Below are 23,704 nucleotides of genomic sequence, written 5' to 3' on the forward strand. Positions count from 1 at the left end.
ATTGAAGAAGCTCAAGAGCTCATAGATACAGTTGCTAGAAATCAACATTAGTACTCAAACAGTGAGTCCTCCATAAAAGAAGAGGCTATGGCAGTAACTACTGATCCCAATCCTCAAGAACAGATTGTTGAACTTAATCAGCAATTACTCCTTATGACAAAACAATTAGCAGAATTCAAAGAGATGCTCCAGGACACTAAAAATGCTAACAAGAATATGGAAGCACAATTGAATCAGACAAGACAACAGCTATCTAAACAGATAACAGAAGAATGCCAAGCTGTTAAATTAAGGAGTGGGAAGACATTGAAAGTATCAACTCAAAGCAGCAGAAAGCCAAGAAAGGAACAATTGACAGAGGATGACCAACCAACTGCCCAAAATCCCTCTGAGGACAGTAAGAGCCCAGAGAGGAATGATTCTGGCGTTCAAACGCCAGAAAAGGGTAAGAAAGTGGCGTTAAACGCCCAATGGGTAGCCAATCCTAGCGTTCAAACGCCACAAAGGGGTCAGACACTTGCAAGTGCTGACAACAACCTCCTTAAGCAGGCTTCTCCAACCACTTCTGTAGGAAATAAACCTACAGCAACTAAGGTTGAAGAGTATAAAGCCAAGATGCCTTATCCTCAGAAACTCCGCCAGGCGGAGCAGGATAAACAATTTGCCCGCTTTGCAGACTATCTCAGGACTCTTGAGATAAAGATCCCATTTGCAGAGGCACTTGAGCAAATACCCTCTTATGCTAAGTTCATGAAAGAGATCTTAAGTCATAAGAAGGATTGGAGAGAAACTGAAAAAGTGTTTCTCACTGAAGAATACAGTGTAGTCATTCTGAAAAGCTTGCCAGAGAAGCTTCAAGATCCAAGGAGCTTTATGATACCATGCACAATAGAGGGTGCTTGTACTAAGACAGCTCTATGTGACCTTGGAGCAAGTATCAATCTAATACCTGCATCTACCATCAGAAAGCTTGGCTTGACTGAAGAGGTCAAACCAACCCGGATATGTCTTCAACTTACTGATGGCTCCATTAAATACCCATCAGGCATAATTGAGGACATGATTGTCAAGGTTGGGCCATTTGCCTTTCCCGCTGACTTTGTAGTGCTAGAAATGGAGGAGCACAAGAGTGCAACTCTGATTCTAGGAAGACCTTTCCTAGCAACTGGACGAACTCTTATTGATGTCCAAAAAGGGGAAGTGACCCTGAGAGTCAATGAGGATGAGTTCAAGTTAAATGTTGTCAAAGCTATGCAGCATCCAGACACATCAAATGACTGCATGAGCGTTGATATTATTGACTCACTGGTGGAAGAGGTCAATATGACTGAAAGTCTTGAATCAGAGCTAGAGGACATCTTTAAAGATGTTCAGCCTGATCTGGAGGAATCAGAGGAAATAAAAGAACCTCTGAACATCCCTCAAGGAGAGGAGAAACCTCCTAAACCCGAGCTCAAACCACTACCACCATCCCTGAAATATGCATTTTTGGGAGAGGGTGACACTTTTCCAGTGATCATAAGCTCTGCGTTAAATCCACGGGAAGAGAAAGCACTAATTCAACTGCTAAGGACACACAAGACAGCTCTTGGGTGGTCCGTAAGTGACCTTAAGGGCATTAGCCCAGCAAGATGCATGCACAAGATCCTATTGGAGGATGATGTTAAGCCAGTGGTTCAACCACAAAGGCGGCTAAATCCAGCCATGAAGGAAGTGGTGCAGAAAGAGGTCACTAAGTTACTAGAGGCTGGGATTATTTATCCTATTTTTGATAGCCCCTGGGTGAACCCTGTCCACGTTGTCCCTAAGAAGGGAGGCATGACAGTGGTTCATAATGAAAAGAATGAACTGGTTCCTACAAGAACAGTTACAGGGTGGTGTATGTATATTGACTACAGAAGGCTTAATACAGCCACCCGAAAGGATCACTTTCCTTTACCATTCATAGACCAGATGCTAGAGAGACTAGCAGGTCATGAATATTACTGCTTTTTAGATGGCTATTCAGGTTACAACCAAATTGTAGTGGATCCTCAGGACCAAGAGAAAACAGCATTCACATGTCCTTCTGGAGTATTTGCCTACAGAAGGATGCCTTTTGGTCTGTGCAATGCACCTGCGACCTTTCAGAGATGCATGCTCTCTATTTTCTCTGATATGGTGGAAAAATTTCTGGAAGTCTTCATGGATGACTTTTCCGTATTTGGAGACTCATTCAGCTCCTGTATTGACTATTTAGCACTTGTTCTGAAAAGATGCCAAGAGACCAACCTAGTTTTAAACTGGGAAAAATGTCACTTCATGGTGACTGAAGGAATTGTCCTTGGGCATAAAATTTCAAACCAAGGAATAGAGGTGGATCAAGCTAAAGTGGAAGTAATTGAAAAATTACCACCACCTGCCAATGTAAAGGCAATCAGAAGCTTTCTGGGACATGCAGGATTCTATAGGAGGTTCATAAAGGATTTTTCAAAAATTACAAAACCTCTAAGCAACCTGCTAGCTGCTGACACACCATTTGTGTTTAACACAGAGTGTCTGCAGGCGTTTGAGACCCTGAAGGCCAAGCTGGTCACAGCACCAGTCATCTCTGCACCTGACTAGACATTGCCATTCGAATTAATGTGCGATGCCAGTGACCATGCCATTGGTGCAGTGCTGGGACAAAGGCATAACAAGCTTCTGCACATCATTTACTATGCCAGTCGTGTTCTAAATGACGCACAAAAGAACTACACAACCACAGAAAAGGAGTTACTTGCAGTGGTTTATGCCATTGACAAGTTTAGATCCTATTTAGTAGGTTCAAAAGTGATTGTGTATACTGACCATGCTGCTCTTAAATATCTACTCACAAAGCAGGATTCAAAACCCAGGCTCATAAGATGGGTGTTGCTTCTGCAAGAGTTTGATATAGAAATAAGGGACAGAAAAGGGACAGAGAACCAGGTAGCTGATCACCTGTCCCGGATAGAACCAGTAGCAGGGACGTCCCTCCCTCCTACTGAGATCTCTGAAACCTTTCCAGATGAGCAACTCTTTGCCATTCAGGAAGCACCATGGTTTGCAGACAGAAAAAGGAAGAAGCATGAAGAGCTTCTCTCAATACAGAGTCAAACAGAGCCCTCACAGTCAAACTCTAAGTTTGGTGTTGGGAAGCCACAACCAAACTTTAAGTTTGGTGTTGAACCCCCACATTCAAACTCTAAGTTTGGTGTTGGGAGGTTCCAACATTGCTCTGAACATCTGTGAGGCTCCATGAGAGCCCACTGTCAAGCTATTGACATTAAATAAGCGCTTGTTGGGAGGCAACAATCTATATTAAATTTCGATTTTCCATTGTTGTTTTATGTTTTCTGTAGGTTGATGATCATGTGAAGTCACAAAAACAATTGAAAAAGTAAAGACCGAAGGAAAAACAGAATGAAAAATAGAACACCCTGGAGGAGAAACTTACTGGCATTTAAACGCTAGTAAGGGTAGCAGAATGGACGTTAACCGCCCAGTCTGGCACCATTCTGGGCGTTTAACGCCAGAAATAGGCACCAGACTGGCGTTTAACGCCAGAAAAGGGCAAGAAGCTGGCGTTAAACGCCAGAAATGGGCAGCAACCTGGCGTTTAACGCCAGGATTGGCAGCAAGGGGCGTTTTGCAAGCCTCATTGGTGCAGGGATGAGAAATTCTTGACACCTCAGGATCTGTGGACCCCACAGGATCCCCACCAACCTCCACTCACTCCCTCTTCACACCTTTTCATAATACTATTCCTTAAATACCCTTCTCCATTCAAATTCAAACCACTTTACCTCCCAAACCCCCATTCATCTCCTCTATTTCTTCTTCTTCTACTCTTTTCTCTCTTCTTTTGCTCGAGGACGAGCAAACCTTCTAAGTTTGGTGTGGTAAAAGCATTGCTTTTTGCTTTTCCATAACCATTTATGAGGATAAGTCCATCACTAAGAAAAGGATGGAGCAAATCAACAGCTCTCTAGGAGAATTAAGTTCCAATATGGGACAACTAAGGGTGGAGCACCAAGAGCATTCCATCCTCCTCTATGAAATTAGAGAAAACCAAAGAACCATGAGGGAGGAGCAACAAAGGCAAGGAAGAGACATTGAGGAACTCAAGCACTCCATAAAACCTTCAAGAGGAAGAACAAGCCGCCATCACTAAGTTGGACCCGTTCCTTAATTTCCTTGTTCTTTATTTTTTGTTTTTCGAATTTTTATGCTTTATGTTTATGTCTTATTACATGATCATTAGTGTCTAAGTGTCTATGCCTTAAAGCTATGAAAATGAATCCATCACCTCTCTTAAATGAAAAATGTTTTCAATTGAAAAAGAAAAAGAAGTGCATGAATTTCGAATTTTAAAACAGATTAATTATTTTGATGTGGTGGCAATACTTTTGTCTTTCTGAATGAATGCTTGAACAGTGCATATTTTTGAATTTGTTGAATCATGAATGTTAAAATTGTTGGCTCTTGAAAGAATGATGGGAAAAGGAGAAATGTTATCTGATGATCTAAAAAATCATAAAATTGATTCTTGAAGCAAGAAAAAGCAATGAATAGAAAGCTTGCAACAAAAAAAAAAGCGAAAAAAAAAAAGAAAGAGAAAAGCAAGCAGAAAAAGCCAATACCCCTTTAAACCAAAAGGCAAGGGTGATAAAAAGGATCCAAGGCTTTGAGCATCAGTGAATAGGAGAGCCCACAGGAATAAAATCCTGGCCTAAGCGGCTAAACCAAGTTGTCCCTAACCATGTGCTTGTGGCGTGAAGGTGTCAAGTGAAAACTTGAGACTGAGCGGTTAAAGTCGTGGTCCAAAGCAAAAAGAGTGTGCTTAAGAGCTCTGGACACCTCTAATTGGGGACTCTAGCAAAGCTGAGTCACAATCTGAAAAGGTTCACCCAGTTATGTGTCTGTAGCATTTATGTATCCGGTGGTAATACTGGAAAACAAAGTGCTTAGGGTCACGGCCAAGACTCATAAAGTAGCTGTGTTCAAGAATCAACATACTTAACTAGGAAAATCAATAACACTATCTGGATTCTGAGTTCCTATAGAAGCCAATCATTCTGAACTTCAAAGGATAAAGTGAGATGCCAAAACTGTTCAGAGGCAAAAAGCTAAAAGCCCCGCTCATCTAATTACTACTGATCTTCATAGATGTTTTTGGAATTCATTAAATATTCTCTTCTTTTTATCCTATTTGATTTTTAGTTGCTTGGGGACAAGCAACAATTTAAGTTTGGTGTTATGATGAGCGGATAATTTATACGCTTTTTGACATTGTTTTTAGTATGTTTTTAGTACATTTTAGTCAGTTTTTATTATGTTTTATTATTTTTTTAAATAAAAATCACTTTTCTGGGCTTTACTATGAGTTTGTGTGTTTTTCTGTGATTTCAGGTATTTTCTGGCTGAAATTGAGGGACCTGAGCAAAAATCTGATTCAAAGGCTGAAAAAGGACTGCAGATGTTGTTGGATTCTGACCTCCCTGCACTCAAAGTGGATTTTCTGGAGCTACAGAAGCCCAATTGGCACGCTCTCAATTGCGTTGGAAAGTAGACATCCTGGGCTTTCCAGCAATATATAATAGTCCATACTTTGCCCGAGATTTGATGGCCCAAACAGGCGTTCTAAGTCAGCTCAAGAATTCTGGCGTTTAACTCCAGAACTGGCACAAAAGCTGGAGTTAAACGCCCAAACTGGCATAAAAGCTGGCGTTTAACTCCAAAAAATGTCTCTACACATGAAAGCTTCAATGCTCAGCCCAAGCATACACCAAGTGGGCCCCGGAAGTGGAATTTTACAATAAACACCCTAGCTTACTCATTTTCTGTAACCCTAGGTCACTAGTTTACTATAAATACTACTTTCAGTGATTCATATTGTACCTCATGACACTTTACATGTTTCTCATTGTATTCTATACGGCATGAGTCTCTAAACCCCATTGTTAGGGGTGGGGATCTCTGCTGTTCTTCATGAATTAATGCAACTACTACTGTTTTCCATTCTATTACGCTTGCTTCCATTCTAAGATATTCATTCGCACTTCAACTTGATGAATGTGATGATCCGTGACACTCATCATCATTCTCACCTATGAACGTGTGCCTGACAACCACCTCCGTTCTACCTTAGATTGAATGCATATCTCTTAGCCTCATGATTCAAATCAGAGTCTTCGTGGTATAAGCTAGAATCATTGGCGGTCATTCCTGAGAATGATCTGGGAAGAGATGACTGTGACGAGCTTCAAACTTGCGAGTGTTGGGCGTAGTGACAGACGCAAAAGGATCAATGGATCCTATTCTGACATGATCGAGAACCGACAGATGATTAGCCGTGCGGTGACAGCGCATTTGGAACATTTTCACTGAGAGGACGGGATGTAGCCATTGACAACGGTGATGCCCAACATAAAGCTTGCCATGGAAGGAGTCTTGCGTGCATGAAGAAGAAGACAGTAGGAAAGCAGAGGTTCAGAAGACAAAGCATCTCCAAAGCCTCAACCTGTTCTTCATTACTGCATAACAAGTATTATTTCATGTTCTTTTACTTTTTACAATTAAATCTGAGAATTATTGATATCCTGACTAAGAGTTACAAGATAACCATAGCTTGCTTCAAGCCGACAATCTCCATGGGATCGACCCTTACTCACGTAAGATATTACTTGGACGACCCAGTACACTTGCTGGTTAGTTGTGCGGAGTTACAAAAGTGTGATTGTAATTTCATGCACCAACAACCAAATTAGAGTGAGTGGCAAAAACCTCCGAGCGGTTCCGGCGAGCACTATCAATGGCGGCTTGGACCACAAGAACCCAGGCAACAGCGACGGCAACTACTACGACGGCATTCACGGCACGACAGCGGTGGAAACGGTCTCTCTCCCACTCCTGTCACGTTCTATCTCTTCTCTCTGCGCGAAGACCACACGCCATACTGCATCGGCGGCACTCTTCGTGACTCCATGGGCAGCGATGGGGTTGAACGGCGGGGTAGGTAGGACATAACAGCGGTGGCTTCAGAGAGCACAGTGGCGTCTCCTATCTCTTCACTGGGAGATCTCTCTCACTCTCTATTCCTTATTGTTGACGGTGACAAGGCACGACAGATTTGGCGGCAGCAAGGCGTGATGGCAGTGACCCACTATGATGACGGCGATAAGGCTTGCGGCAGCTTCCTCTGGCTAGCACAAAAAACAACGATGATGGTGGCCTCTCTCCCTCTCGGTCCTACTCCTTGCCTTGGCTCTGGTCTTCTCCCGCAACGGTGTTAACGACTGGACGGTGGCTGCGGGGCAACGGCATCTCCCTCCTCTCTGAATCTTTCATCTCTCTTTCCGTAGGTGTGGGTGTTTTACGCTAAAGGGGGGTGAAAGGGGGATGAAGGGCTATGCGTTTCAGAGGTTGGAAAAAGGCGAAAATTAGGGTTTCTTTTATTTAATTTGGGAATTTAGTGTAAAATGAAATTGGGAATTTAGGATTAGAAATTAGGGATTTTATAAAGAAATAAGGATAGATATGAATAGATATTTTCATAAAATTTGATGGTAGAATAATTTTAAAATCAAATGTACTCTATTAAAAAATTTAAGAATATTATTTATCAACATATTGCTAAGTTCAATTAATTATTTCTAATTTAAATTATAAAATAAACATATTAATCACATTTTATAAAATATAGTTTAAACTCAAAATATTAAGTACACAAATTAAATGATATAACTTTTAATTATTTTTCTATCACCGGAACTTTAATTTCAAATTATAAAATAATCAATTATAATAAAATTACACAAGAATATTAATTAACTTAAACTCGATATTTACAAAATCAATTTAATCATTCTTAGCAAATTCTTTTCTAACAATAAGGAACTCAAATTAAATTATAAATAATACATAATAAAAGCTACTTAAATTAAATTATACAATTCTTTCTTATTTTTCAATTACAAAAATTATAATTTCAATTATACCAAATATTCAATAAAGATTATAAAAAATTTTTAATTAATTTAAACTCCAATTATTATAAAAATTACATATAACTCCTAATTATTTTTAAATTCAAAGTATCATAAAGCTTTATTTAATTACCTTCAGTAAAATAATTTTCTTAAAATAAAATCCTCAACAAATATAATAAATTTAATTATCCAAAAACTTGGGATGTTACACCAAGGCCCAACCCAACCCACTAAGTGAAATGGCATCAGCCACTTCTCTTCCCCATTCATGCACACACACACTGAAAACACAAGGAAAGAGGGAGGATAATTTGCAAACCCTTGTTCTTGATTCAATCTCATGTAACTTCCAATCCGAAGCTCCAATTGCCGCACTGTTTGTGGCCACGCATCCATCGCATCGAGCTCTACAAATCCCATTAACTAATTGGTAAAGAATCTCAGAGCTCACTTTCAGCCTCTCTTTTCTCCCAAATTTTCAAAATTATGAGCCGTGAGTATTGAAAGTCCTTATGTGTTGATATTATGGTCAAATTAGCTTGAGAAATTAGCGATTTTTTGTTAGCTTGAGGCATGGTTAAGGTAAAAACTCTCAAACCCTAGTAAATTCCTTGATTATATGTGTTTGGATATTGAAATTTGGTATATAAATGTGATAATATGTGTTAGATAGTGTATATGTGAAATTGGAACTCATTTGAAGAGATTAGAAGCTTGATTGAGCCTTGGTTGCTGAGGTTTTAGTGTTGGAGGCTTGTGACCTTATCAATTTGGGTGTTTTTGGCTTAAGAGAGAAATCGGGCAAGGTATGGTTTCTCGTATATAATATATAATGTGTCGTGAAAACATAGGCTAGACGACCTAGGATAAGTTGAATTATAAATTTGGAACTTGATTGGTAGTTTAGCTGATGATGTGTGTTGCATTGATGAGGCATGATAGATTGAATAATGTATGATATGAATGTAGTTAGTTTGGTAAGAAAGATTGATGAATAATGATATTTATGGTGATGGACAAGAATATTGTATGTGGGTATGTGTTTGTTGATGATTGTGTTGGTATAATTTGAGAATTTTGGAATTGATACTATTTAAATTTAGGTATGATTGGTGATGGTAGAGTGTGGAAATGTCTTGGCTGTGATGTGGACTATATAGTCTAGCCAGTCGGCCATGCCAGCAGGGATTTTGGTCGACATCTCGACAATGTTTTTATGAGAAGACATACGGCAAACTACACCTACAACAAAGGAAAATAACAAAGGGTCACTACTAAAACAACTCGGACAGAAACAAAAAAGAGGAAGAAGCAACCCACAAGCGACAGGTATGGCAGCAAAAGGGCACCCCATGATTTACCAAGAAAGAATCAAATCAGCGCCAAAAGTCCAGGTGCACCCTTTGGAGACAGCAAGCACAGAATACAGAAATATGACAAATCAAAACCCTAAACCTCTCAAAGAAGGTAGAAAACCTAAGCTTCTACGTTTTCCCAAAACAAAGCAACAGAAGAACACAATTTTTTTTATCAAGACAAAGACATGCAGCCTTCTCAGAAAGGATCAAACTTTTCCAAAATAAACCCAATAAAGATCGAAACTTTGCGCAAAAAATAAAGCATGCAACAGTCAAGCACATATAAAGATGACTATTAAGACACAAAGGAAGGAAAAACACCAACCTACGATGAAGAGGGAGTGATCGCGATGAAGGCGCAGCAGAGACATGAACGATCCACACCAAACAAGTGCTTCGAAAGATCAAAGAAAGTAGGACGCTTGAGACAAAGAGCAAAAATCAAAGAAGGGAAACCCTTTTTCGATGAAGAAAAGCGAAGTAGAAGGAAAAGAGCTAAAGTTCAAATTCTTTTTTTGAAGAGGGAAAACGAAATGGTAAAATGGTTAAAAACCTAATCAATGAGCTTTAAAAACAATCGCACGTTCCCAAGGAAAATTAAAACGCACGCTAAAGGCACGCCGCAATTAAAAGAAGCTGAAAACGCCTCGCATTCAAAAAGGCGATACCAGACTCGCACGAGGAGAAACTACTCAAGATCAACCAAAGTCAAAAATGCTCGAGCACAACTTTCCCAAAGGGGTCGAAGTTCAGAAAACACGACCTCAAAGGAAGATCGAAGCTCAAGCAGGGGCACTGTTCATACCCTGGACCGAGCTATACGGTCTGGGTTGGACGGAGATAAAGAGACCGACCTCTTTCTAGGTTGGTTGTCACTAACCTCTTCTAAAATGGAGCTTGGCCAACTCAGCATGTATGCCCAAAGCAGGCCTGAAGCAAAGGATTACCGCTCACAAAAAGGCGGTGGACTAAAAGATAAAGATCTCTTCCACAAAAAGATAAGATAAGATAACAAACTTATCTCAAGAAATGTCACTCCCTACTACTATAAATATACTGGAGCACCCAGGTATAATTCATACTCTGATTCTACACAAAAACCTGCTTAAAGGCCGTGCTAACTTAAGCATCGGAGTCTCTTGCAGGTACCACCACCCTCCGGTGATCAAGGATCAGCAACATCTCAAGGTTCAGCAAGTCGGATACGACAGCTCCGGCCACAACAACAGATCTCCTCCGAGATCGACCTTCAATTTCAAGTAACCCTCGGAACACTATCCTTCAAGGCTCCTTGTATATTACATTCTTTCAATTATTGTACGTACATATATCTTATTTTAGAGGTGGTAATACGACACCACCTTTGTTTTATGACTTAATCGTAAAGCTCTGTGCGGTAAGGTGTTACAAGATATATATGATGCATGCCTGTCCTATTGGTCGTGATCTCACTTCTCGGTTAAGAATGCCAAAACTCGACACATCCGATAGCTAACCCGGACATTGTCTTTTTTTCGTGCTTCCTTAGGAGGAACATAATGAAGGGAATCCTCAACCTTTCACCATTTCACTGGAGTCAGTGCTATCTGGGATATAATGCCTGCCACACTCTTATGATATAGTGTCCGCCACACTTCACAATCAGAGAAAATGCTAGGATATAGTGCTGACACACTCTTGGGATATAGTACCTGCCACACTTTTTAATCATAAACATAGTCAACGTCGAAATCAAAATTGAGATCATTATTCCTTATATTCACATTTATCACAAGGATACTTATCCTCAAGCCATGAGTAGGAAGAAACCACTGTCCTCACCATAGTTGGGAATTGAACCAAAGGGAAACCTCAACCTTCTATCTAATTCCCCAATGCAACAAGAGAGGAAATCCTCAACCTCAAACTTATCTACCGCAACAAAAGAGAGAATCCTCAACCTCAACTTATCTATTCGTGAGCAGGATCAAACCACCATCCTCACCGAAAGTAAGACAAAACCACCATGCCTAGAACATTAATAACGCAAGTGGGACGAAACCCACGTCCTTATCAATCAATAATCATTATCAACCAAACCTATTATCATCATCAAATTTATAATTAATCATGGTCGCTAGTATATATATCTGATGAGCGGATATTTTATACGCTTTTTGACATCACTTTCATATAGTTTTTAGTAGTTTTTATTTAGTTTTTATTGAGTTTTTATAAGTTTATTGTTAAATTCACATTTTAGATTCTACTATGAGTTTTTGTGTTGTTGGAAAATTTTAGATATTTTCTGGCTGAAATTGAGGAGTTGGAGCAGAAGCCTGATTCAGAGACAGAGAAAGCATTGCAGATGCTGTCCAAATCTGACCTGCCTGCATTTGGAAGAGCTTTTCTGAAGCTACAGAAATCCAAGTGGAGCGATTTTAACGGATATGGAAAGCTGACTTCTGGAGCTTTCCATCAATATATAATTATCTATACTTTGCTTCGGATTAGAAGGCATAAAACTGGTGTCCAACGCCAGCCACCTACTCCCTTCCAGGCGTCCAGCGCCCAAAAAGAAAAGACCAATGTACAAACGCCTAGAGAGGACCCCCCAACTGGCGTTCCATGCCCAAGGAGCCTCATAACACGTGGATCTCATCAAAGCTCAGCCCAAACACTGATGAATGGAAATTGTGTGTCGGTATAGAATTTCACAAATGAAATCTGGTTGCAAGTATAGTTCTAAACCAACAAACAATTCCTCAATAAAAAATTTGTTTGTCACAAGTACAAACCCTAATAAAAATAACCGAAGTATTCAAATCTCGGGTCGTCTCTCAAAGGAATTGCAGGGAAGTGTTCTTGTTATTGGTTTTGGGACAAGTATTTGGGGTTTTGTGATAAGAGACATGAAAGATAAATTGCAAGAAAGTAAATGGAAACTCAAATGATAAAAAAGGTCTTGGCAAGGGTTGATGGTTAAGGATCGTTATCCTTGTTACTAACCACAACATGATAATTGTAAGGATCAATCTCATTAAGTCATCCTCTAACAAGTGAAGGAAAGTCAAATAATCTACATCAATCATAAACCATAAGTCCTAACCATCTCACTAATTAATTTAGCGAAGGCTATAGTCAATGGACACCAATTATCAACACTTCGACATTAGCAACTCAATTTCATCTAAGTTACCATCCCAAGAACACAAAAATCTACCCTAACATCCTTCCAAGCATTTAATCAAACACTTGGATGGCATAAAATGAAAGCAAGATTAAATTGCAAGAGATATAAATATATAACTACTCAAAGCAAGGAAATTAACAACAACAAAGCAATTAAACAATAAGAGAAATCAAACATAAATTGTATTAAAGGAAAATAAAAGGAACAAAAATGCATCAACAACAAAGTAAACAAGTACAAGGATTCAAATACTAAACTAGGAAAGTAAAGGTAGAGGAACAAGAAATTGGAAAGGAAAAGTAAATCAAAGCATGAATTAAACCTAGATCTAAGAAATCCTAATCTACATCTAGCCTAATTTTAGAGAGAAGAGAGAGCTTCTCTCTCTAGAAACTAACTAAAGCATGACGAAAACTAAAACTATGTGCTCCTTTCCCCTTTGACTCTTCTTGAATTTTGCATGTAATAGGCCCTAGAAGCAGTTGGATTTGGGCCTGGGAAGCAAAGAAATCGCCCCCAGTGTTTTCACTCTAATGAGGTCACGTGCAAGCTGCGATGCATACGCATGGGTCACGCGTACGCATCGACTGGCAATTTTCTTTCCACGTGTATGCATCATGTCACGCGTACGCGTTGCCGTGCGACTTCATATTCACGCATGCGCATCGTTCCATGCGTGCGCATCGATGAATGCACTCCAAATCCTTGATTTTTCATGAGTTCTCCACTTTGCATGCTTTTCTCTTCACTCCTTTGATCCATTCCTAGCCTTTTCAATCTGAATTCACTAACAAACACATCAAGGCATCTAGTGGAATCAAAGGTTTATTAAAATTAGCAAATTAAGAGCCTAAAAAGTATGTTTTCACACTTAAGCACAAATTAGGGGAAATTCGTGAAACCATGCTATTTCATTGAATAAATGTGAGAAAAGGAGATAAAATCCCCTCAATTCAGCATAAAATACACCACGAAATAGTGGTGCATTAAATGTCCCCACACTTAAACCAAAGTATGTCCTCATGCTAAACCAAGAAAGAGACAAAGGGTATCATCATTTATTAAATGTAAACTACCTAAATGCAATCTATCTAAATGTAATCTATCTAAATGAATGCAATTTCTTGGTCAAAATAAATCAACTTCCAAGAAAACATATGTAAGCATAAGGGCTAAAGATATTAACAACTAAGTCAAACCCACAATTGAATTGAGTTATTGAAGATTTTACAAACTTGCAAGAAAAGAGATGATTGTAGGTGAAAACATGTAATTGAGCAATCAAATCCGCTCTAATCACTCAAGTGTATAGGGTTGATTCACTCAATTCTCCCCTAATCATGCTTTCCAAGATTTGTTTTTCATCTAACAATCAACAATTATTTCATGCATGCATACAAATATCATGAGGTCTTTCCACAAGGTTGTAATGGGGCTAGGGTCAAGGTGAGGATGCATCTAGTCAAGTGCACTTGAAATTAGAATCTTTGATAAGCTTAAACTTTCCACCTAACCTATATAACAACCTATACAATTTCAAAGCTAACCAAACTACCCATTCTTCACTTTTCCACACACTCATGCATTCTCTTTTTTATCACAACTCATATGCATTGATTATTATTGGATTTTACTTTAGGGCATTTTGTCCCCTTTCTATTGCTTTTCTTTTTCTTTCTTTTTCTATTTTTTTTCTTTTTTGATATATATTTTTTTTCTTTTTATTTTCTCATTTTTTTCTTTTTGCCATAAAGTATATACAAAAGCATCAATGCATATGATTTTATGTTTAATTAACACATTAGTATGTACCCAATTCCCAAGATCCTCAATAGAAATACAAAATACACTTTTACCTCAACCACTGTCCCAAGTTTTCCGACACTTGAATGATACACACTCACTAGCCTAAGCTAATCAAAGATCCAAATTAAGAACAATTATTATTTTTCACTTTAAGACTTGTAATGTGCTAATATTAAGAACAAAGTGGGTTAATAGTAGTTTCAAAGTTGGCTAACATTGGAAGAAAAAAGGTGAGGCTATTTGGGTAAGTGAGCTAATTGAAACAATGGCCTTAATCATATAAATGCATGTATACACAAAATAATGGACATAAAGAATCAAATAAAACAAAGATTACAATTATAGAAAGAGAATAATACACACAAGAAGGATAATAAGTGGTTGTATGATGTAACCACACAATTAGGCTCAAAACTCACAAGCTTGTGTTCTTAGCTAAAAAATCAAGTTCCACAATATATGATTCAAGCAAGTTCAATGAAAAATTTTTACTCAAATCAATTGGGATGTCAATGCCCTATAGATAAATTCCTTGAAAAATTTCATTATTTTGACTAAGCTTATTATGTATATATATGCAAAAATAAGAAAATGAAACTAAAATTCCTAAAAGACCCAAAAATGAAATGCAAAAGTGTTGGAATTAGAAATTTGTCACCCAAAAACGCCGACTAGTTGGACGACCTCCCCACACTTAAAAGTTTGCACCGTCCTCGGTGCATCCAAAGATGAGCAAGGGGGTATGGTGACTCTCCGGATTGCCACCTTCAGCTGGTAGATCAACCGACTGCTGCGTGTTCTTTCTTTCACTTCCATTTTTGCTTATAATGACTCAGCCTAAAAATAGAAGACAAGATAGTAAGAAAGGTAAATGCAAAAGTAAGGAAGCATACATTGTTGGAATGAGGTAAATAATCACTAGAATGAAGTTAGTGCCCAATGTGCGACATCGATAAAAGTAAGTATGCATTCTAAGTTGAGCGCGGTTTAGAACACACACACACTAACATAAAAAACTATGTCACAATTACACAAAAAAGAACATGCACTTCACTCATCCTAATGTGCTTGAGATGCTCTAAACTCGTAGGTTAAGACAAGAAAATGAGCAATAAAGAAGCATGAAAGCATTCAAGCCAAAAACATATGGATGCATATGATCAAAAAATACAATGCATTAAGATAAATGCACAACATCCATCAAGAGATTGCCTACTCAAAGAAAAGGGTTCAAATCACATGGTGGCCGACTCATGCAATTCAAAAGACTTAAAAAGTTTGAAGGCAATTCTCATGTACTTGGTATGCACAGTTGTTCAACAAAGAAATTCAAAACCAAGTAGCAAAATATAATCTCAACAATGAAATCCAACAATGACAATTAACAATATTGATGTTAAAATAACATCTCATCAACAATCAGCAGCAATAAACAGTAAACAAAATTAATAATCCAACACTTATAATGAAAAACAAAAAATTAAATGAAAATTTAACTAACTAAACAACTAATTAACTAACTAACTAAAAGAAATGGTGTTAGATGGTGATTGGTAGTGTTGAATGATAAGCGAAGGAGGAAAAGAAAAGAGAAGAAAGGAAGAGAAGGAAAGAAATGGAAAGAAAAGAAGAAAATAAGGTGATGAAACAGGGCCATCAACGCATATGCGTGAATTGATGCGTAAGCATGGAATGGTGAAATGGGAGCGACGCGTACGCGTGGGTCATGTGTACACGTGATGGGTTATTTAGAGAGGCAACGGGTACGTGTGAAGTGACGCGTACGCGTCGACTGAGTTGTGCCTCGCACACAAAGTTGGCATGAAGTAGGCACAACTCTCTGGAATTTGGCTTGGAGGTGAAAATTTTGATCCACGCATACGCATGGGTTACGCGTGCACGTAGATGGTGGAAAAGCTTGGGTTCACGCGTACGCGTGGGGCACGCGTATGCGTGGGTTGGTGCTCTGTTTTTCAAAAATTTTCAAGTTCTTACACCAAACCAAGCATTCCAAACCTCCAAACAGTTACCAAAACACTATAAAACCTTATTTAACCTACTAGACTCCCAAATAAACTCAACTAATCAAATAAAACAGGAAATTAAACTAATTCTACCAATATTTACAAAAGAGAAAAAGGAAAGATGCTACCATGGTGGGGTGTCTTCCACCTAGCACTTTTATTTATTGTCCTCAAGTTGGACTTATGGGGAGCTCCTCATCAAGGTGGCTTGTGCTTGAAGCCATCCTTGAACAGCCACCAATGCTTGGACTTCCAATAAGCTCCATCATTCAAAATCAATAGCTCCAAGCTTTGATGGAGTTCTTCACAAACTATGAGCTCCCAACATTTATTCTCCTTGTGCGATCCAGGATGCCACACTTTGTTTTGACACCCATCTTTAAATTGATCATCATTAGTCCATCCAGGTGGCAAGCAAGATGAATTCTCAATGAAGTGCCAAATTCTCCTTCTAGACCCACCTAATTGAGCACTAGCCCAACCTTTGTATCTCATCCTTGATGTGTCAACCAAAATGAACCTTGATTTGCAACGCCAACCACGAAACATCCTTCTTTTGTGCTTCATCCCGCAAAGTTTCCTAAGTTTACCATCCGTTTCAAGCAAACCATATTCGAGTGGGACAATAAAGATAATAGAGATGACTTTTAACCAATCAATTGTAGGAGTAGATGACTGATGAGAGAACTTTTGCGTGGTCTAGAAATTTGCGGATAAATCCTCGTTGCAAGTATAGTTTCTAAACCTTCAAAAGTCCTTTCATACAAACGTTTTGGTTGTCACAAGTAACAAACCCCTTTGAAATTGATAACCGAGTATTCAAACTTCGGGTCGTCTTCTCAAGGAATTGCAGGGAGGTATGTTCTTATTATTGGTTATGAGTTTGTAAACTGGGGTTTTGGAAGTAAGGAGGGAATATGTTATATGACAAGTAAAATAAAATAATAATAATAAAATCTCTTGGCAAGGTATAAGAATTGGAATTCCTATCCTAGTTATCCTTATCAAATGTGAAGAGAATTGGGTTTTAATCCCACTTGGTCAGCCTTTATTAAACAAAGGAAGGTTAAGTGGACTGACTAGCTTGATTCTCAAGTCCTAGTCAACTCCTGTGGAGAGACTAGTGTTAGAGCAATCCTAGCTAAAGCAAAATCTGCCAATTTCAATCACTTGCTGAGTTTGATAACTCAAGTACTACCAATCACTTGACCAAAGCCAAAAGGGAGAAAAATATCTAAATTAAATTAAAAGCATTAATATAAATAAAGCAAAGCAATCTTAAATCTGAAATACCTCAAATAATATTAAATAAAATATGCAGATCTTAACATGAAAAGTTCATAAGCCAATTGGGCAACATATCTAATACAAGCATTGAAGCATCTAAAAGTAAAAAGGGGAATATAAAGTAAAAGGAATATTAAACCTGGGATTGAGAGTCACTCCTAAAACTAAGAGAAATCCTAAATCCTAATCCTAAGAGAGAGGAGAGAACCTCTCTCTCTAAAAACTACATCTACTCCTAAAATTATGAATTATGGGAGCCTCCTCATGAATGGATGTATTCCCCCACTTTATAGCCTCTAATCTGTGTTCTCTGGGACGCAAACTGGGTCAAAAATAGTCCAGAATTTGCTGGTTTCGATTTTTGCCACGCTGGATTTCCGTCACTGCGACGCAGACGCATGGATCACGCAGTCGCATCACCTAGCGTCAGGGGAACTATAGCATATTATATATCAAATCGAAGCCCCGGACGTTAGCTTTCCAACGCAACTAGAACCGCGTCGTTTGGATCTCTGTAGCTAAAGTTATAGCCGTTTGAGTGTAGAGAGGTCAGGCTGGACAGCTTAGCAATTTCTCCAACTTCTTGCATTCCTTCCACTTTTGCATGCTTTCTTCCCATCCTCCAAGCCATTCCTGCCTTATAATATCTGAAAACACTTAACACACATATCAAGGCATCTAATGGTAATAAGAAAGGATTAATAATAAGCAAATATAAGATCAAAGAAGCATGTTTTCAATCAAAACACATAATTAGGAAGGAAATATAAAACCATGCAAATAGTATGAATAAGTGGGTAAAGAGTTAATAAAAACCACTCAATTGAGTACAAGATAAACCATAAAATAGTGGTTTATCAATGACAACCTAGGTAAAGAAGCTTCCAAGGGTCTTGACAAAGCGTATTCGACTCCCGCTCTTCTTTTTCTAAGGATCTCCACCTCTTCAGAAGATTTTCCAATTTCAATCCTTTGTTCATCAAATTCATCTAACTCTTCAAGTTCAAAGGATTCACCACTAAGAAGGTTTGATGCATGATCTTCATCACCAACGGAACTCAATTCTTGCTCTATCCCGTCCAATTCTTCATTCAACAAGTGTTTTGGAGGTTGTGCACTCTCCTCCTCAACATCAAATTCAATCTTCTTGGAGGGGTTTTCTTCCGCTCTAGGTTCCCATGGAGGTTCCGCATCTCCTAAGTCTTCAATCACGTCTTCCTTTTCTTCAATGATCATAGGTTTCTCCAATTGTTCTAAGACAAAGCAACATTCCTCATTTTCCACCGGAGTTTTCAATCTCTCCTTCATGCTATGCTCTTCATTTGATTCTCCACATGTGGCCATGAGAGTTCCTTGAGTGTTCAAGCATTGGGAGGCTAATCGGTTTACCACCTCGTCCAAGGCGGCCGTGAATTCTAGTACCTCTATTTTCATTTCTTCTTGCCTTTGAAGGAATAAAGTGAGAGAATCATCCATTGGGGCTTGGGGTGGATAGGAGGGTTCATTATTTTAGAGAAAGGGTTCATGATAGGAAGGTGGTTCTTCTTGGTAAGCGTATGGAGGTGGTGTGTATGGAATTTGTAGTCCTTGGGAGTAATTGTATTGAAATGTGGGTGGCTCTATGGGTTTTCTCTCATAATGGTCACAAGGATGAGGTAAAGGTGATTGGTTATATGATGGATGAGGGTCATAGCAGGGAATTTGGTAAAAAAGGGCTTGTGAGTATGGTTGTGGCCTATGTTGAGGAGGTGGTTCATAGGCATATGGTGGTGGTTGTTGACACGTACAATAAGGACTACCACATCCGTTAGATTGATATGCATTAGGATTGGAGTTATGCCTATATGAGACCGGAGGAGGTTGTTGCAAAGAAGGTTGAGCATACGCTTGAGGCTCCTCCCACCTTTGATTGTTCTATCCTTGATGCATGTTCTCATTGAAATCTCCACTTCCTACAACATAGTTTGAACCAAACTCATAACCAAAGTGAGAATTCATAATAGCAAGAGCAAATGAAAACAAAATCTATTAAGAAACAAAGAAAACCAAATCCTAAATTTAGCAAGAACTAACAAAGAAACAAAAGGCAAACATATTCACAATATTCACATATATACAATAACCGATAACAAGCGCACATTTGCAATTCCCCGGCAACGGCGCCATTTTGATGAACGGAAATTGTGTGTTGGTATAGAATTTCACAAATGAAATCTCGTTGCAAGTATAGTTCTAAACCAAAAAATAATTCCTCAATCAAAAATTTGTTTGTCACAAGTACAAACCACAATAAAAATAAATGAACTATTCAAACCTCGGTTCATCTCTCAAAGGAATTGCAGGAAAGTGTTCCTATTATTGGTTATGGGACAAGTATTTGGAGTTTGTGATAAGAGACATGAAAGATAAATTGCAAGAAAGTAAATGGAAATTCAAATGATAAAAAAGGTCTTGGCAAGGATTGATGGTTAAGGATCTTTATCTTTGTTACTAACCACAATATGATAATTGTAAGGATCAATCTCATTAAGTCATCCTCTAACAAGTGAAGGAAAGTCAAATGAGCTACATCAATTCTAATCCATAAGTCCTAACCATCTCACTAATTAATTTAGGGAAGGCTAGAGTCAATGGATACCAATTTTCAACACTTGGACATTAGCAACTCAATTTCACCTAAGTTACCATCCTAAGCCAAGAACACAAAAATCTACCCTAACATCCTTCCAAGCATTTAATCAAACACTTGGAAGGCATAAAATGAAAGCAAGATAAAATTGCAAGAGATATAAATCTATAACTACTCAAAGCAAGGAAATTAACAACAACAAAGCAATTAAACAATAAGAGAAATCAAACATAAATTGCATTAAAGGAAAATAAAAGGAACAAAAATGCATCAACAACAAAGTAAACAAGTACAAGGATTCAAATACTAAACTAGGAAAGTAAAGATAGAAGAACAAGAAATTGGAAAGGAAAAGTAAATCAAAGCATGAATTAAACCTAGATCTAAGAAATCCTAATCTACATCTAGCCTAATTCTAGAGAGAAGAGAGAGCTTCTCTCTCTAGAAACTAACTAAAGCATGATGAAAATTAAAATTATGTGGTCCTCCTTCCTTTGACTCCTCTTAAATTCTGCATGTAATAGGCCCTAGAAGCAGTTGGATTTGGGCCTGGGAAGCTCAGAAATCGTCCCCAGCATTTTCAGTTTAATGAGGTCACGTGCGAGCTGCTATGCGTACGCATGGGTCACGCGTACGCGTCGACCGGCAATTTTCTTTCCACGCGTACGCGTCATGTCACGTGTACGCATCGCCATGCGAATTCATATTCATGCGTACGCGTCGTTCCACGCGTGCGCATCGATGAATGCACTCCAAATCCTTGATTTTCCATGAGTTCTCCACTTTGCATGCTTTTCTCTTCACTCCTTTGATCCATTCCTAGCCTTTTCAACCTGAATTCACTAACAAACACATCAAGACATCTAGTGGAATCAAAGGTGAATTAAAATTAGCAAATTAAGGGCCTAAAAAACATGTTTTCACTCTTAAGCACAAATTAGGGGAAATTCAGGAAACCATGCTATTTTTTTGAATAAATGTAAGAAAAGGTGATAAAATTCCCTCAATTCAGCATAAAATACACCACGAAATAGTGGTGCATCAAACACTCACCAAGTGGGCTCCAGAAGTGATTTTAGCACTAAATTGACTATTTTACACTTACTAGTCATCTGTTTAGTATTTGAAGTATATTTTACAAACATCTTAGGGGGGACGCATACTCACTGGGCGTTTAACGCCCATCTTGGCAGAAAAGCTAGCATTGAACGCCATCCAGGGAGCACTTGCTGGGCATTCAACGCCCAAATAAGAAGGCTTTCTGGTGCTTAACGCCAGTAAGGAACCCCTCACTGAGCGTTCAACACCCAACCAGGCAGCCATTCTGGCGCTGAATGCCAGTGAGGAACCCCTCACTGGGTATTCAACGCCCAGAATGCTAGAAGGACTGGCGTTTAACGCCAGTCAGGATGGACAGCAAGGGCGTTCAACGCCCAATAAGCTAACAGAGTTGGCGTTGAACGCCAGTGAAAGCACACCTTTTGAGTGCTTAAAGCCCACTCAAGAACCCTCTATCTCAGAACCAAAGGAAACCATAAAGACCATTGAAGTTCCTTTGATTGCACTTCTATAGTGTATGAGTTCTGATGACTACTCATCCTCAAGTGAGGATGAAGACACTAGGGAAGAGCAAGTTACTCGATACCTAGGAGCTCTTATGAAGCTGAATGCCAAATTATTTGGTACAAAGCCTTTGGAGGAAGAACTTCCACTGCTTACCAAAGAACTCCATGCTTTGGTTCAGTAAGAGCTACCTCAGAAGCTTCCAGATCTTGGACGCTTTCTGATTCCTTACACCATAGGCACCATAACCTTTGATAAGGCTCTATGTGACCTACGGTCAAGTATTAAACTCATGCCACTCTCAGTAATGGAGAAGTTGGGAATCCTTGAGGTACAACCTGCACACATCTTATTAGAGATGGCAGACAAGACCATGAAGAAGCCATATGGCTTAGTAGAGGATGTCTTGGTTAAAGTTGAAAACCACTACGTCCCTGCAAACTTTATTTCCTTGGACATTGGAGAGGATGAGGATGACTGTGTCATCCTTGGAAGACCCTTCTTAGCTACTGCATAAGCCTTGATTAATGTAGCTAAGGGAGAAATGGTTTTCCAATTAGGAGAAGACTACATCTTATTCAAGATGTCCAATCCTAATTTTTCCTCTGATAAGAAAGAGACAACTGTGCAACACCTAGTGTGCCAACCCTCTCTTTCTATGCGTAGCTTTACAGATCCTCCAGACATTAATTCTAAGTTTAGTGTTGGGCAACCCTCAACAAGCTCTAAGTACAAAGGTACTAGAATGAAAGTACCTAAAGGCTGGAAGGACAAGAAAGTCCCAACTGAAGGCCTCTCACCTGGCATGAGAGTTGTCTTCACTAAGAAGCCAGTCTTACCACACACAGTGAGTCATGTCCTATCTCTAGAGCACGTAGAGCTCATTCATGAGAGGACAGGAAGAAAATTCACTGTAAGAGGCAAAAATCTGAGCCCTTATTCACCTCCGTAAGGAGCTAAAGGACAAGCTAGTGACGTTAAAAGAGTGCTTGTTGGGAGGTAACCCAACTTTACTCAACTATTTTATTTTCATTTTGTTTTTCTTTCAGTTGTTAGAGTCATGATCATGTGCATCAGACAAGAGACAGGATTCACAGCAGTGAAAACAGAGCACTCTGGATGGAGTGTCAAAGTTGAACGCCAGTGAGGAAGCCCTCACTGGGCATTCAACGCCCCAAGAGGGGAACATTGCTGCCATTGAAATGCCAGTCAGGGAGCAGCCCCTGGGCGTTCAAATGCCAGTGTAGAGAAGTAGGGAATCTGGAATTCCCTAGCCTCTCAGGACCAAGAGCACCCACAGAAGCTCTACCTACCCCACCTTCTTCTTCCCCATTGATCATATTTGCTCGAGGACGAGCAAAACTCTTAAGTTTGGTGTTGCAAAAGCTCTGCTTTGTAACTTCTGGCACTCTTAAGTGTAGAAGAAGAGGATGGAGCAAACTAGAGAGCATGCACATGAGCCTGTGCAGCCGCCTGAACAAAGACAAAGGAGTCACATTGAAGAGATCAAGCACTACATGGGATCTTCAAGGAGGAGCACTAGCCCCCATCCTTCTCTGTTATTTTTCTATTTTCTGTCTATTTTATTATCTGTTCTCTTGTTCTAGTTGCATGATCATTTGCATTGATGTCTTTATGTTGTAAAATGTTCCATATATCTCTCACCTTGCTTAAATGAAAAATTTTTATTTGAAAAGAAATGAGAGATGCATGAATTTCAAGTTTAAAATAAGATTAGTTTAATTAGTTTGATGGCGTGTCATTTGCTTTTATTTTTTGAATGTATGATTAAACAGTGCATATTTAAAGTTGTAACTTTAGAATGTTGGCTCTTAAAAGAATAAGGAAAAAGGAAAAATATTATTGATAATCTG

Source organism: Arachis hypogaea, chromosome 14, assembly GCF_003086295.3.
Source record: "Arachis hypogaea cultivar Tifrunner chromosome 14, arahy.Tifrunner.gnm2.J5K5, whole genome shotgun sequence".
In the NCBI taxonomy this organism is placed as follows: Eukaryota; Viridiplantae; Streptophyta; class Magnoliopsida; order Fabales; family Fabaceae; genus Arachis; species Arachis hypogaea.